The sequence below is a fragment of the Phyllostomus discolor genome, chromosome 9 (genome assembly GCF_004126475.2).
Source record: "Phyllostomus discolor isolate MPI-MPIP mPhyDis1 chromosome 9, mPhyDis1.pri.v3, whole genome shotgun sequence".
NCBI lineage: Eukaryota > Metazoa > Chordata > Mammalia > Chiroptera > Phyllostomidae > Phyllostomus > Phyllostomus discolor.
Window position 1 is genome coordinate 69917493 of NC_040911.2, and position 16374 is coordinate 69933866.

Below are 16374 nucleotides of genomic sequence, written 5' to 3' on the forward strand. Positions count from 1 at the left end.
GTACAATGTGAAACAGTTGCAATATTTTGTAGGTTATATTCAATGGCAAAAATCTTGGTTGTATTTTGTATAATAGCTGGAGTCATACAGGTCTTTTTTTGTCAGAGAGGTTCTCATGGGAAGAAGTAACAGGAGATGTGACTTCTTTTTGTTTTTCTGAATTTTCTGAATCCTTGAACTCATCAGCAGTAGAGGAAAAGAAAAGTCAAATTTCTTGAGTTGGGTGGACTTTTTATATTTTAATAGCCAATTTAGTATGCCTCTAAGGCCACTGACTGCAGAGGACACATTTTCTTTTGCTACTTGGTATTTGGATACATGGGGACACTATTGTCTGGGTTTCACAACATCACACTGAATTAAGCAAAGCAAAATATCTTAGTGTATGGCCAACATCACCTTGTAAGCCAAATATCAAAAGTCCTGGTGAACCACTGGAGTCATGCTTAGGACCAAGGCACCAAAAAGAAAATGCCAGTTTAACTGAGTGGAAATTCCAGAACACCTCTAATTCAGCTGTTCTGCAATCTAAAACAAGCAAAGATAAAACAGTTGTTTTAAAGCATCAATATAAAAATGCATGAAAATAACTCTAGAGAGAATTTCAACAATAAGAATGACGTTAATTCCAAATGTTCTCTGAATAATAATGTTAAGTCTCTAGGTAGTTCCCAAGATCAGTTTAAATTGAATCCTCACTGTTCATCCCTGTCTTGTTTGTACTTATTCATTTCTTCTATTCTTATCCAGTCCTTCTTTGCTTTCATGTTTTTTTTTTTTCTCATAGCCATAGCTTCTTTTTTTTTTCTTTTGGCAGTTTCCAAGTTAATTTGGTTTTGAAATTTTGTTTTTTTCCCTGAATCAATAAATACTACACTAAACAATGTAAAAGTGGCTGCTATTGTTTCTCCTCTGCTCCTTCCACTTGGGGAACACCTAACTCCAGAATTCTCCCTCTAGATTTGGCCCAGTAAATGAAATAGAGTGACATTATAGCCCTCTTGAGTCATTTTCAGAGGAATTTGGCTGGAATGGGGTTTAGAGGATGACTACGTTAGGGAAATAGATGAGTATTTTGGGCAGAAGAGATGGCACCTGAGGCAAGAGCCTATCCAAGAAAAGGGTATCTAAAAAGTTTACAGTTCCTTCTTTGCCTCAAAAAATGAAATTTATTCAGAGGAAAATAAATGACAAATGTCATATACAAATGACAATATGTCACCTCTTGACTACCTTCTCTCTCCACTCCTGCTTCTCCTTAGCCTCCCAAGTGTTGAACCTTCATTGGGGTGAGGTGGCAGATCAGCCCCTCTCAGATGAGGTCAGCAATATTGAGGGGCATTTCCTCAATGGAGGTGTTGTAGATTTAGGTCTTGGTGTCTGGAAGAGTCATCTTGTCTTCTTCTGTCACCATATTTATAGCCACACTCTTACAGCCAAAATGTCTTCCCTACTGATTCTGTGGATATAGTCTTCAGAAGGTCATAGTTGATGACTAAAAAAACCTGCTCTACATCAATGCCTCTGGTCAGCAGGTCAGTGGTAATCAATACTCTGCTAGAGACAGAGCAGAACTTCTTCATGATTACATCTTGTTCTTTTGGGTCCGTATCTCCATGCATGGCAGAGACAATGACACCTCAGGCATGCCTCTTCTTACTGAGTCAATCAACCTTTCTTTGAGTGTTGGCAAAGATAACTGCCAGGGTGATGGTGAGGATTGCATACAAGTCACACAGTATGTTTAACTTCTACTCCTCTCATTCCATATTGATATGGAATTGGCAGATGCCCTCTGGATCAACTCTTCCTTCTTGAAAGGAGTCTGAATGTGGTCCCTCATGAACTTCTTGGTCACCTCAAGCACATCAGAAGGCATTATAGCAGACAGCAAAACCACCTGAGTGTTGCTGTTGAGCTTTCGGAATATGTCATAGACCTGATCTTTGAAGCCATGGCTTGACATTTCATCAGCTTCATCCAGTACAATACCTTGTTGTATTTGGGAGACAAGTATCTATGGCTATGAATATCATACACATGCTCTAGGGTGCCCATGATGATATGGGAAGCTTCTACCTGCAGGTTCCACACCTCAGCGTGCACATTGGTAATTCAAAAGTAGGTATGTCAGGAGACACCCATGTAATCTCTTAAAGCCATGACTACCTTCTGTATCCACTGTGCCAGTTCGCTAGTGGGTACCAGGACCAAGGTCTGAGTAGATCCAATTCAATCTGTTACAGAACTGAGATGGCAAAAGTGGCCATTTTTCTGGTCCCCAATTCAGTTGGAGAGATGACATCATAATAGTTGACACAAGAGAAACACGGCTCACTGCTGGATAACAGAGGGCTTCTCAAAACCATCAATGTAGATGCCACGGAGGGGGGACTTGAAGTGGTCCATGTCATCAAAGCTGTAAACAATCTCATTTCAGTTATTCTCGATGGATACTGCCTTCAGGTTCCATTCCATTGGGATTATCCGTAGTCTCTGGATCAGGAATCCTGACTCAGAGACCTAGTCCTTAGAAATTAGTAGCCTCTTAATCCTTATTTGATTTGCTTGTGTAGAACTTTTTAAACTATTTTATAAAATTAAGGTCATTTACAAGGAGCACATGAGCTATAAATGGCTTTTCTTTCTACCCCTCCTTTAGTGGCCAGTTCCTTCAATTGTTACTAGAAGTTCTTACTGAAGACATACATCTGACTTTTTGGATAAAACATCATGTTGAATGACAATGAGAGAACACATCTAGTGATTTTGGTCTTTCCATCTTCTTAATGGAAAATGTTGTTAGTGATAGTTAATGACGGTTTATCAGTGAGTGCTCAATAAATATCAAAACTGTTCTGATGCTTTAGATGTAATAACTTATTTGTTATTTCAGTTTACACCTGAGGAGATGGAACATAAACAGGCCCTGTAGATATCTTAAGTTAAATATGTAAATGTTTGTGTGATGTAGTAGGGGGAAAATAAACTGAGGGTTGACCAGCTATTCAGTAGTAGCAGGCCTTTGATAAATTACTGAACTTCATTGAGCCTTTCATGATCCATAAGTAGATTCATAATTTCACCATGGAGAGAAGCTTTAGAAACATCAAGCTTCAAAGGCAGAACAGAAGATATGGATTCACAGAAAGAGACTGAGACCCATGGTCAGAGGTGGGAAGGGCAGCCAAAGAGAGGATGATAGCATAAAATCAGTCTCACAATGTGCTTGTAGAGAATAATTTCACTAGTGATGGACAAACTCTCTTCTCATGTTGCAATGGCCCACCACCTAAGTTAATGGCTTCTTAACTTTTCTCATTCTATATTTCATAGCTGCTGTAGCTTAAGTAAAGTAATTAAATGCTTAAGGTTAAAAAGGCTTTTGCTAAACTTTAGGCTATGTGGTTGAGTAAAATCCAATCTGAGGTTAAAATATTCTCATCAGATCATCTTCTACCTCCTCAAAAACTCTGAAGCAATAATTGTCAGGTGTAAACTTGGGTTTAGCCACAATGATGTGGCTACTGATGTCTGACTTGTACTATGGTGTTTAGCATAGTACAGTTGAATTACATAGTACTGTTGAATTATTTTAAGCTTGGGAACCACTAAAAGGAAAAATGAAGCTTCTTTTTTCTGTGGAGATAATGTTATGTGCAATCTCTGTGGCTCTGAAAATGTGCATGGAATTAAAGAGACAGTAGGTATTAGATTAAATACAATAATCTTTGAAATATTGTTTTAAAACAAAATAAAGTATTTTGTTTTAAAATGCTTTTTAAACAAAAAGGAAGCAATGCTTCTAAAATCACTTTAATTCTTCAGTTCACCTGAATTACATGAACTTTAAGTAATCTCTTAATAATGTCTAAAAATCACTATTTTCATGCTAAAGCTTATAGCATATGTTCCCATTATCATTCAGATGATAGTATTGATAAAAGGTATGAATTGTTCTTTTACAGTTCATTTCAGCAGGGGCATAGAAACTCCTCCACACATAACAAACCTGATGGCAGAGGAACATTTTATTCAATGACTATTTTGGCACACTAAGTGATACAGTCGTTGCCTAAAAGATATCACTTCCAAAAATCCTATTTCCTCTCCAGAACTGGGGGACTGACATGCACATATTTTTTTTTAATCCAAAATGTGTGTGTGTGACTGCTACTAACATAGTGGTGATCTTTGTACCTGGCATCCTATAGGTACACTGACTCTAAACCCAAGTCCACCTAAAAATTCTTGAATATCCCACTTATCCAAAAAACACTGTCAATTGAAATGATTGGTTAATTTTTTCAGACTTGCATTATCTACTGAAACACTTCTATCTGACGTTTATTTTCCTATGTTCAGACAATACCACATAGAATGAGTACTTCAAGGGGCAGTGCCATAGCACATTGCTAAAAATAGCCTGGTTTTGATGTTTTAGAAATGGAATCTGGCCATTTCAAGCAGGAGCTGAAATAATTACTCTTTATTTAACAAATGAGAGAGATTGAATTATATGGGTTTGTCTAAAAATGACGATGGTGTAATGGGGTGCTGAGCTAGAGGTCCCCTGAAATGGAGAAAACCCCCACAGCAATTGCTTGGGGATGGAGGATGGGGGAAGCAGAACAGGGCCATTGAGAGTTACTTTGCATATCTAAAGAACTTGGCCAGTGTTTTAGTAATGCTAAAAGCTGTGCCAGGTGCTGAAAGCAAGGGAGATGGTGTGATTCTAACTCATGATTTAATGCAGCTGGAGGGACTTGCTGTGACTGCAGGAGCAGATTGGAAGCAGTTCCTAGTCGTTGGGCCATGCATGGCCCTGGACTAACAATGGTAGCCAAAAAAGGCAGAAGAAACCAGACTACTGGGAGGAGCTAGAAATGGGGTAATGGAGGAAGATCCACACCGGGATTTAAACCCAGGCATAGGGCAGCCATTGACCTCTTGACCATGTGGCTTGGGAAGGAGAAGCCTCTTGACCATGTAGTGGCAGTGCGGGATCTTGGCCATATAGTTTGAAAGGATGCAGAAGGATCACTAGACTACCAAGAGGAAGTGGTTTTGGCTTAAAAGCAGGAGCCTAGCTAACTGAGCATGAATGACTGAAAGAAGCCAGAATACAGTTGGGAATCTGCCTATCTAAGCTACAGGCTCTATTTCTTCTCCTGATAGATGGTACCTCTGATGGGCCTGGTTTGGCAAGGCAGGGCAGGATTGTGCATTTGTGGGTGTTTGTTTCTAAAGGGAATGAGATTTAACAGTAGAATTCTGCCATTATTCTAAACCTGTATAACTTTCGAATAAATAGTTCCTTTCCTTTTCATAAGACTCTGGCATTTGGAGTCATGGTTCTTATCAGTGGTGGCCAATAGAATCCAGGGGTTCTGTCACACTGACATTGCCATCGTGCCTTTTAGCAGCATCTATCCTTATCCACTGAGACTTTACCAAGGTAACTAGATATCTGCCAAACTGTTTCTAGGAGAGTCCAACTAAGGACCTTTCTTTAAGACTGTTTAAAGATTGGGTTAGTAAGAATAATTCCAATGAGATGTTTATCTGTGAATCTTCTGGGTTCTATTGTGTTGAATTTGTTTTTAAGTTGGTCTTTCATGGTTGTTCCTCAACTACTATTTTCCAACCTCTCCTTCGTCTGGTTCATTTTCATTACTCTGTATTGATTGGAAGCATCATACATTCACCAAGATGTTCTTTACTGTCTTTACAGATCAACAGGAATCAGTCTTCATAAACATTTGCAGAATTCTCAGCTTCAACCTCACAGCTACTACATTCAAGAAGCTGATATTTTCAAATTTGACAACCCTTTAATAATGGAGTTCAGAACAGTACAGAGCATTTAATTAAAATGTCATGATCAAATATGTTTTCTTATCCATGCATAAACATAAAAAACACATTAAGTTTGATTTTATGACCTTTTTACCATCTTAGATAAAAATGCTTATGAGCAGTAGAGAAAAGTAGTTAAGAGAACGGTTACTGGGTTTGGAATCAGGTTAAGTTAGACTTGAATTCTGACTGTATTCCTAACTGTGCAACCTTGGCCCAATTATTTATACTTCCTGAGAATTTTTATCCTCATCTTTAACATGGATAATGTTAACTTCAGGGAGTTAGTTGAATTATTAATAGAGATAATTCATGCTTGGCAAGTGTCTGCACATAGCAAATACTCAATAAATATTATTCAAATAAAGTACAAAGAAGACTTGACTAGAAGCTTTGAGCCTTGTGTTCTAAATCTGGCTCTATCATTAACCAGTATTTGACTTTGAAAAAGTCTCATTTCCTCATATAGAATATAGTACAACTGAACTAGATTAGTGTTTTTCTAAATTTTCCTTGTGGATACTAGCATTTTTAAAATGCTACAATCTTACATAGAACCCCATTATATAAAAACTATGGTACATTTACATGATAGAATACTACATACCAGAAAGAAAGAAGGAGCTTCTACCCTTTTCAACAGCATGGATGGATCTGGAGAGCATTATGCTAAGTGAAATGAGCCAGGCTGTGAAAGATGAGTACCATATGATCTCACCTATAAGTGGAACCTAATCAACCAAACAAACAAGCAAGCAAAATATAACTAAAACCAGTGAAATTAAGAACAAACTGACAGTAACCAAAGGGCAGGTAGGAAGAGATAAAGTGAGGAGAAAGGGGTAGGATTTTCAGGAACATGTATAGAGGACACACGAACAACACCAAAGGCGGGTAGGATCAAGGGTGGGAGGTGGGGATGGCTGGGGTGGGGGCGATAGTGGGGGAAAATGGAGACAACTGTACTTGAACAATGATAAAAAATGTGAAAGCCCCCAAAACTATGATACATAAAAATGAATACATGCTGCCCTAGTCAAAGTAGAAGCTCAGAATAACACACACACATATATGTATCATTTGATTATTTATATATGTGTGTATATATGTGCATACATATCACAATATATTATGCAAGTAGCAAGAAGAAACCGTTCCCAAATTCCTAAAACCTTCACAATTAAGCATTCCAGAAAAAAAAAAACTGTAGATATTCAGCAGTTTCTCAAACAAAAGCTTTTGTTTTTACAAAAATCCAGCGTTGAATCACAATGAGCTGAATTTCAACTTTCTTTCATAGTTAATGGACAATAGACAAACTAATCTACACTAAGGAGATTTCTTTTCATCTTAACAGTCACATTCCTTTCATGTAAGCAATCCAGTGCTAAGTACTTACAGTGATTGCAATCTCTTCCAAGATAATCTTCTATGGCACTTAAATATAATCACTACCTAGCCTGGGACAACCTGTGTCATCAATACACTCTCTTGTTGAATAAACAAGACATGAAATGTAGTTTTGCTTTTTTTTTCACATTCTGTAAAATAGAAATTTGTTTTTGGAGTGAATATGCTGATGTTGGGTTGATCTGCAAATATTAGCTTTTAAAAGGGGATGTGCTGGTCATTTAGTTTAAAAAGAGAACATTCTTGTAAGTGTACATATTAATAGCATCAATGCATATTATCATTGCCTAGCAGTTTAAATGTTGAATCACATAATTTGATTTCAATGACTGCTAAGTTGACATTTGGGTGGTCTGGAACAAGGTCAAGATGGCAGCCTGGGATCCACAAAAAGAGGAGCCAGCACTGATTGGAGTAGAGAGTAGCCAGTGTCAGCCAACAGAGACAAAAAGGCAGATGGAACTGGTCTTGTGGTAAGAGAAGGCTCACAAGTACACAGCTCATCATCCCAGAGGATACCTTGGAACAGAATCTGCCTGATAAACACAATAGCTATGAAGGCCCAACAGATCAGGGGAATAAATGAAGGGTATCAGTAGTCAAACACTTGAGAGTATGTATATACAGTCTGCCCAGAAGATATCCTGCAATATGATATGAAAAATGGAGATGTTTATTGAAGAAGATACAGGATACAAGAAACATTGTAGATGGTACAATGACACCTCAATACTCTTCAAAGTAGGCACCTTGGGACCTCACACAGTTTTTCCAATTGCCACCAGCTGTCCTCCCCACCCCTCCCCAATATTTTCCTGAATCTCATTGATGGTCTGAAATCTCTTCCTTTTCAAAGGTGATTTTAGTTTTGGGAAAAGCCAGAGGGTTCAAGGTGCAAAACCTGGGCTCTAGGAGGGCTGAGTCAACTGGGTGATGTGATATTTTGCCAAAAAAACTCTTCACAAGACATGATACATTAGCAGGCACATTGCCATGATGAAGCTGCCAATCACTAGTTGCCAAAGCTATGGACTTCCGAATCACTGAATAGTTTCCGTGGAGAAATGTTCAGGCCTAACACAAAATTTGATGCAGATTCATGGCTCTACTCACTGATCATTTTGAATGCAATGACCATACAGTACACAGGGTCACTCAACAGCATCTACTGTCCTCACTGACTAGTACAGTGAAGTCATCATTGTTCACCCACGCATGTTCCAGTCCAGGTTACATCAATGTCACACAAACTGTCCTCATTATATTAACAATGGTTGGACTTTTTCCAACAGACCTCATATGTATGAACATGATTACAGGGATGAGATTTGGCCACCAAGACTTAATAAGTATAGAGTACTACATAAAAAAGTAGCTGCTATTCAATTCTGGGGTATGTGTGCCTAAGTCTTTCAAGAGAAGCCATACATTTGTATTTTTATATGAATTGTTCATTGTTAAGTATTGTTAATAACTTCATTTGGTTTTTAAAATGCTGCAAAAGTGAAGGAAACCTTATGCTGGCCAAATGGAACACATTTTTTTGAACCTACAAAGTCCTGGGACTTCAAATCTGAGATATTGGTCTTGAATTCTATACCTGCGGGTGTATGCCTGTAAATTTGGCCCTGATTCAGGGTGAAACTCTCTATAAACAGTTTTCAGCTTTGTAATAATTCATTCCTTTATATCTGGGTAATCCAAATCATGAAACAGACTTAGTATTTATTTTATTCTTAGTTTGGGATTCCAAAGAAACTTCCTCAAATTTAAGAAATATGGCAGTCTATTCAAGGCTGGTCTTATCTTCTCAGCTGATTTCTTCAAGATATCCTAGAGTGAATTCTCAGATTTTCCCAATTTTTTCATGTGCCAAACATTTCATATTCTAGCAAAGTATTGCAAAATGTTTGGCTATTCCATGGGATATACCATGGGAGCACAAACCAATTTAAGTGATGTTGGAATAAGATCAAATTCAAAATCACTTTAATTGGCCACATTTATGTAGCCATATTCTTAGAAAATCATTAATATATTTTTTTCTGCAGAAGATAGATAAATGGAAAATACTACTCTTCTCATACAAAATATCTTTATTCTTTAAACTTCTCCTCAAAACTTTATTCTTTTTGTAGTTCTTTCTTAGCAGATGGCAATGAAAAGGCTGAAGAGAGGCAGTCCCCTTACACCTTCATCTTCTCCAGTTAGGAAAACATTCTGAAGTAAAAGCCTTTCCTCTTCCTTCACCGGTCAGCATGAGGGAAGGAATTCAGCTCTTCACTGGCTCCCAGAGAAAATCTGACATCTTAGAATTTTCAGAAAGTGTTCAGAAGTAGACAGTGAATCCTCCAAGGGACAACCTTTGACATTTCAAAAAAGAAGGGCACTGGAGAACTCTAAATGGTACCTTACAAAGAAGAAAAGGAACAAGATAGGCTCACTGAGAGAAAAGTGAGCTCTGGAGGCTCCCACAACAGGGGTCTATGCATTTTGAAACAGCAGTTAACATAAGTCTCTTGGATTGTTTAGCGTCTTTATAGCTACTTTCCTATGACTTAGCTGCTTTTACATATAGATAACTTTTGCCCCCTTAGGCACCAGTTAAAATTGTCTTTTAAAACTCCCCTAAACAAAAATTCAAGTTTCCAACTAGCCAATTACAACTGTCTTAGAGCATAAGAAAGAGAAATGGCAGATCCTTTGACCTCCCAGGGAAGCTATTTTATTATACTAAAGAAACACAAGATGAAGGTAAGAAAGAAAATATTTTCATTTTAGCATCCATAAAATCATACAAATTTTGCTACGTGCAAAATGTATATCACTGTTGCTTTCCTTTGGTGGGAGATGTGTGACTCATTCTCCATGGGAGATATTAAAAACAAAATAGCAGCAAAACACTGGGAAAGGAAATTAAATTGGAACTGCATCTTGTCTTCACCTTCTTGTTTCTCATTTTTGTAAACCTTACTTTGGGACTGATGGTGGCTTCTCTCAAGGACAACACTGTTCATGATACCTATTCACTGTTTTGTATTATTCATTATTTGGGGGACATAGTCAACATTTCCTAAAAGGTTGTCATCTATCCACCATCTTCAGTTAAAAAATGTAACATTTGAACCTGATTTAAACTTTATACGTAGGTTACCAGTCTGTGATTGAATTGCTGCATAGTTCTATGAAATATGAAAATAAATCATGGTAATATACTTGTCCAACTAAGCTTGGACTGTTAGAATGAGTTAATATGGGAACTTGATCTGATTAATTAGTAATATGAACCTGGATTAAAACTGTGCTTTTCCAAAGAGCTCCCAGTGCTTTTGCAACCATCATTTTACTTTTTTTAGACAATCCAGAGAGTAATGTAAAATGTCACAGCCAAAAACAACATAGCTGCTTTATGAGAGAATCAGTTTGTATCTGCTCACTTTTAAGAGTATATTCTAAAACAATGAATCGTTGTATTACTCTAACTTTTAAAAAATAAAAAGCATTCCCTACTTTACAACTTAACATCTCTAACATTCTAAAACTGTATCCTGTCTCTAGGGGTCAAGTAAAACTATAAAACAAAACAAATTATTTCCAGACAAGATAATCATTATTTAATGATCTGATAGAAAAGAGATTCAAAGGCATAAGAGCAGATATAACTGGAAGTGTAAAAAACAAAAAGCATCATCATGATTATCTTGTAGGGCTTTTACTAGCTCTCTATAAAATAAAAAAAAATATTGCTTAAAAAAGAAAATACTTAAAAATACCACTTAACCACGTATTAAATATTAGAATTAATGGTGAAAAGTTAAAAGCTTCTGCTCTAAGATCAGACACATATCAAGGATGCCTATGCCCTTCACTTTCAATATAGTATTGGAAGTCTTAGCCATGACAATTAGGCAAGAAAAAGAAATAAAAAAAAAATAACATCCAAATTTGAAAAAAAAAAGAAGTTAAACTGTCCCATTTGCAGATGCCATAATATTATATGTAGAAAATCCTAAAGACTTCACCAGTTAGCACTAATAAATTAATTCTCTAAAGATGCAGGACACCAAATAAATATTAAAATACATTGTGTTTTTACATATTAATAATGAACTATCAGAAAGAGAAATCAAGAAAAAAAATCTTAAAATTGCATCCAAAAGAATAAAATGCCTATAAATAAACTTATCAAAGGTAAAAGACCTGAACCTGGAATAGTCTAAGATATTGATGAAAGAAATTAAATAAGACATGAATAGATGGGACCCCAGTCCCAGTCTGACTGGGACCCCTTTATCCTCAGGGACAACCTCTGCATCTGAGATATAACTTCCCAATTTTTATCAGCCACAAATGGGCGTGGGACTATCCCACTCCCTGTATCCACCTCTCCTATTACTCTGATATGGCTCCTTTATATCCTAAGTTGTAGGACTTTTGTTCAGCTAGATTTTAGGTAGTTCTGAATTATGCTTGTTCTGTAGTTTAGTTGTAATTTTGATGTGGTTGTAGAAGAATTTGTGTACTATATTTACTTATGCCATCATCTTGACTAGAACCCCAAATAAATGTATTTTTAATTTACAGTTAACACTGTGTCAGGATGAAATTAAGAAACTTAAACCTTTTATTGTCTTTGCTTTTTACAGAGTCACTCTTAACTAGATATTTTAGAATTCTTTAAGCTCTTTCAAAAAAAGTCAACCTAGAGACTGAATGTTAGTTTTTGTAATGATTGTAATGCTACAACCAAACATATTTTATTTCATATTTATTGCTTCATTTCGTTTTTGCAACTGATTATACTATCATAGCTTATTGTGAGTTATGACATGATATATATATATATATATATATATATATATATACACACATGGGCATATATACATATATATATATATATATATGCCCATATTACCTGTTTCAAGAGATATGAAATCTTGGTTAATAGAAAACAATCCATGAAATTATTTGTACCTCTTTTTAATTCCAACAATTCCATTGTGATTTTATGCTTAAATTTCTAAATCTGCTAAAATGGAATTTTTTTTTTAAAAGATTTTATTTATTTATTTTAAGAGAGGGAAGGGAGGGAGGAGGGAAGGAGAGGGGGAGAGAGCGAGAGCGAAAGAGAGAGAGAGACAGAGACAGAGACAGAGACAGAGACATCAATGTGTGGTTGCTGGGGGTCATGGCCTGCAACCCAGGAATGTACCCTGGCTGGGAATCGAACCTGGGACACTTAAAATGGAATTTTTTAACTGGATAAAAACTATGTATGGTAAAACTTTCTGAAAGGATTCTTGGTGCAAATAAATTGTTTTGCTCTTGATCTTAGTGAAAAGGCCAAGAAGCAATGTAAATAAATGTTTTGGATGAATGGTATAAATGAAACATTATCAATACTTCAATAATGAATTGTTTCTATACTAGAATAAGATATATTATCTTAAAATATACAGCTGATTTTTTTCAGATGAGCTAGAGCATGCAGCATTAATCTCACAGGAAATAGAAGGACACTAAACATGCTTAGTTGATTAGCATACATTCTAGATCTTCAATCTAAACCCAAAGCTTTTAGTTCCAAGAGACAACACTATACCCCCAAAGAACATAGAGGGTTACAAGTGTCTTTAGCAATCAACAGTCAAAGGGATTAGCAGAAATCCCCTGAGAGATAAAAAACATATATATATATATATAAAAGAAAAATTTATAGATAAACTTCAAACAAAGTGATGTCCAGAAGAAAACATCTCCAGATTGTGGAAATCAAACAACATAGAAAATATAATCTAAGGTGGTAATATGTTTTGCTTGCAAATAAGAATGTTAACATCTATGGTAATTAAGACTAGGTTGACTTTGTCCTTTAGAAAGCAAGAAAAATAAACACTTTAAGAAAGAAAAAATTAGATACTCTATGCAAGTTAGAGACTTCTTTACCATTTGTTATAACAAGTGGTTTCCTCATTTGGGAAAAATGAGTTTGTCAGCATAAGTTATTAGCCAAAAGAATCACTTCTATAAGAAGGAGAAACGTCTTTTCCTCATGATACTTAACTATTGTTTTTCAATAAATTTCAATAAATACACAAAATTATGAAACTATGGTGTGAATAACATCCCCTAAAGTGTGCAGTGCACAGACTGTGCAATCTTAGCAGTTGTCCTGAGTTGAATAAATTATCACCACCATTCTTAGAATGTGGTGCACCACAAGGGCTCCATTATCCCTCCCAAAGGATAGTTCATACAAGTTTTGACAAAAGGACTCATAAAGTATAATTAGTCACTGTCTAAAGAAGGTATGCAATTTGTGCTGCTTTATAACCTTTATAATAGGAAAGAGAATGCCACCCTTCTCATTTTCAGTGGCTGTGGTAGATTGTCAAAACGTATACAAATTCTTTGTAGTTCTTTCCATGAAAAGATGAAAGAGCTCCTTCCTTGAATCTAGGCTTGACCATATAATTTGCATGGGCCAGCAGGGCAGTAGCAAACTGGTCATAATCAGAGACTTAAAAAGTGCTTGTGCACTGGGGCTTGCTCTTTCTTACTGGGTGGATTCCCTTTCCTACCATGTGAACAAGTTTGGGCTAGCAAAATACAGATGGAGACATCACATGGAGAACCTGCTCAACCAAAAGAATCATGAGATTCAAATACTTGTTTTTTAAATCATTATATTATGGGATTATTTGTTATGTAACAAAAGGTAACTATTTCAGTAACTGAACACAGAAAAGGATTTTTTTATGATTGTTCAGGTACAGTTGTCTCCATTTTCACCCTACCATGCCCCCCCATCCCTGTCTCCCACCCTCAAACCTACCCATTTTGGCTTTGTCCTTGTGTCCTTTATACATGTTCTTGATGGCCCTTTCCCTATTATCCCATATTATCCTTTTGCCTTCTCCCCTCTGGTTACTGTCAGTTTGTTCTCTATTTCAATGTCTCTGGTTGTTATTGCTTACTCATTTGTTTTGTTGATTAGGTTTCACTTATAGGGGAGATCATATGGTATTTGTCTTTCACCACCTGGCTTATTTCACTTAGCATAATTCTTTCCAGTTCTATCCATGCTTTCATGAAGGGTAGAGGCTCCTTCTTTCTTTTTGCTGCATATTATTTCACTGTGTAAATGTACCACAGTTTTTTCATCCACTCATTAACGATGGGCACTTAGGTTGCTTCCAGCACTTGGCTATCGTAAACTGTGCTTCTATGAATATTGGGGTACACATGTTCTTTTGAATTGGTGTTTCAGGGTTCTTAGGGAATAATCCCAGCAGTGAAACTGCCAGGTCAAAAGGCAGTTCCATTTTTAGTTTTCTGAGAAAATCCCATACTGTTTTCCATAGTGGTTGCACCCGTCTGCATTCCTGCACCAGGGTTCCCTTTTCTCTACAACCTTGCCAGCACTTGTTGTTTGTTGATTTGTTTATGTTAGCTATTCTGACTGATGTGAGGTGGTATCTCGTTGTTTTAATTTGCATCTCTCTGATGGCTAGTGATGTTGAGCATCTTTTCATATGTCTCTGGGCCCTCCATATGTCCTCCTTGGAGAAGTGTCTGTTTGAGTCCTTTTCCCAATTTTTAATTAGGTTGTTTGTCTTCCTAGAGTGAAGTTGTGTGAGTTCTTTATATATTTTGGAGATCAAACCCTTGTCTGAGGTATCATTTGCAAATGTGCTTTTTTCCAAACTGTTGGTTCTCTTTACATTTTAATGCTGTTTTCTTTAGTCATGCAGAAGCTTTTTATTTCTATGAGATCCCATTTGTTAATTCTTAATTTCTTTTCTTAGTTTTTTTATTCTTTGCTTTAGGGGACATATCAGTGAAAATATTCCTGCATGGGATATCTGAGATTTTCTTGCCAATGTCCTCCTCTAGGACTTCTTTGGTGTAATGACTTATATTTAAGTCTTTTATCTACCTTGAATTTATTTTTGTGTACGGTGTAAGTTGGTGATTTAGTTTCATTGTTTTGCATGTAGCTTTCCAGATCTCCCAACACCATTTGTGGAAGAGGCTATTTTTGCTCCATTTTATGCTGCTGCCCCCTTTGTTGAATATTAATTGATCATAGAGACTTGGGTTTATTTCTGGGATCTCTATTCTGTTCCATTGGTCTATGTGTCTATTCTTATGCCAGTAACACTCTGTTTTGATTACTGTAGCCTTATAATGTAGTTTGATATAAAGTATTGTGATTTCTCCTACTTTGTTCTTTTTTAAAAGATTGTATTTATTTATTTTTAGAGTGAGAAGGGAGGGAGATAGAGAGAGAGAGAGAGAGAAACACCAATGTGTGGTTGCTGGAGGTTATAGCCTGCAACCCAGGCATGTAACCTGGCTGGGAATCGAGCCAGCAACACTTTGGTTCGCAGCCTGCACTCAATCCACTGAGCTATGCCAACCAGGCCTACTTTGTTCTTTTTTCTCAAAATTGCCATGGCTATTTGGGGTCATTTATAGTTCCATATAAATTTTTGAAATGTTTGTTCTATATCTGGGAAATATGTCATTGGTCTTTTAATACGGATTGAATTGAATCTATAAATTGCTTTGGATGATATGGAGACTTTGATGATGGTGATTCTTCTAATCTATGAACACAGCATATGCTTCCATTTATTTGTGTCTTCCTTAATTTCTTTCTTCAGTGCTGTATAGTTTTTTGAGGACAGGCCTTTTACCTCCTTGGTAAGGTTTGTTCCTAAGTACTTTATTTCTCTTGTTGCTATAGCAAATGGGATCTTTCCCCTGATTTCTGATTTTTGATTGTTGGTGTATGAAAATGCCTTAATTAACTTCTGAATATTGACTTTGAACCCTGCAGTTTTGCCAAATTCGCTTATTAGGTTGAGGAGTTTTTTGGTGGAGTCTATAGGGTTTTCTATGTATACCATCATATCATCTGCAAACAGTCACAGTTTTACCTCCTCTTTTCCAATTTGGATGCCTTTTATTTCTCTTGTCTGATTGCTGTGATTAGGACTTCCAATACTATATTGGATAGAAGTGCTGAAAGTAGACATCCTTGTCTTGCTCCTGATCTTAATGGTAAAGCTTTTAGTTTTTGCCCATTGAGTATGATGT

General features: G+C 36.5%; 1 protein-coding gene and 1 pseudogene across 1 annotated transcript in view; both read right to left on the minus strand.

Annotated features, from left to right (window-relative positions):
• MACROD2 (mono-ADP ribosylhydrolase 2) overlaps positions 1 to 16374 on the minus strand; it is a 2132804-nt gene that overhangs the window by 281215 nt on the left and 1835215 nt on the right. The window lies entirely within an intron of this gene.
• On the minus strand, positions 1313 to 5411 carry LOC114506538 (annotated as a pseudogene).